Source organism: Diaphorina citri, unplaced genomic scaffold, assembly GCF_000475195.1.
Source record: "Diaphorina citri unplaced genomic scaffold, Diaci psyllid genome assembly version 1.1 scaffold12655, whole genome shotgun sequence".
NCBI classification, from domain to species: domain Eukaryota; kingdom Metazoa; phylum Arthropoda; class Insecta; order Hemiptera; family Psyllidae; genus Diaphorina; species Diaphorina citri.
Window position 1 is genome coordinate 81 of NW_007390025.1, and position 1,372 is coordinate 1,452.

Genomic DNA, 1,372 nt, shown 5'->3' on the forward strand with positions numbered 1-1,372 from the left:
AATATCAATAAAATGATGAAGCACCACCGCGAAAAAAAGATTCTATAATTTAGATTTCTATATCTATTTTTTTTCTATTTAGATTCAGTTTAAATTCTAAAGTTATGATACTCCCTCCGGGGTAGTACCAATTCCAGAGGAGCTTTCATTTGCTTCTCTCGCTCCTTCTCCTTCTCCTGGTCAATGGCCACTAGATCCAGAATTGACTTGGCCGCGATCTTACGCGCAATCTTCTCCTTTCTGGAATTTCCTGCAAAACAGAAAGGGAGGGGAAAATGCATTATTAGTCAGAAGCGACAGAACGATGAATGTAGCATTTATAAATAAATAAAAATAAATAAATGCAGTTTCTTTGTGTTATTATATCACAACTTTGGTGCTCACTGCAGCATTGTAGGATTTTTCCCCAACTGCTCCATTGCTAAGGTTTTACCGTCTCGAAATCGAAGAGAGAAGAGCAGTATAAACGATTGCCAGCCGTTCTGAAAACGAACATTATCTGTTTAGTGTTTAGGATAAAATCTTCATCGAAACCGCTTTATAGCTTTTACAAGACAGGCTCATTTATTAAAATATTATCAAAAGATCCCGTCACAAATCAAAGTCTTGAGAGGCAGCCCTTAAATGCTACATTCAGTCAGCTCCCATGGCGTAGTGGTCACTGCGCTCGCCTTGTACGCGAGAGACCCGGGTTCGATTCCCGGCGGAGTCAAAAAATTTGTATCATGCAAATGATTGATTCCGTGACTGGCTGTTGCGGGGCCCACTCAGCCTCGTGAGGAAAAATGAGTAGCTATGACATATAAATGCGCATAGCGACCGGTGCCAGCATGGTAGGTAAACATTGGATTTTAGGATTATTGAGATAGAGATTAAAGTAGATACCTACTTGAAATATGTAATGTTGGGGTGGAAAAGGGGAAAACTCTACATATTTATGTATAAGGTTTTAAGACCCAGCGGTGATATTGTAGTAAATGTACCAGTTGATAGCACGGTTGGTCCAGTGATAACACACTTGCTTGCCATGCAGAAGGTCGCGGGTTCGAATCCCACTATCGACAAAAATTTGCACTCGTTTTTCGATTGAAAATCGAACGGGTTACTCTCTGGTGATCTTGTATTGACCCAGCACCTAATTGGGAAGTTTTGTGCCTCTTATCGCCAATCTGATGAGGGACATACTAAGGGATGGGCATGCTACGACACAGACCACATGCATCTAAATGTAGCAGTTGTTTCATTGTTACGATCCTCACCTCGCTATGTTGGTTCTCCAGTTTCACTTTAGCTTCCTGATACTCCTCAATCTTCCTCGTCAAACTCTCATCCACCACCTCTCTCTGTCGGTCCAAATGTTCCACCGTCTGTT

At 41.5% G+C, this 1,372-nt stretch overlaps 1 non-coding gene across 1 annotated transcript; it reads left to right on the top strand.

The window, feature by feature from the left end:
* The first annotated feature begins 640 nt into the window (after positions 1–640).
* Positions 641–712, top strand: Trnat-ugu. Its single transcript has one exon. It is a non-coding gene; the product is annotated as a tRNA-Thr (tRNA).
* The last annotated feature ends 660 nt before the right edge of the window (positions 713–1,372 follow it).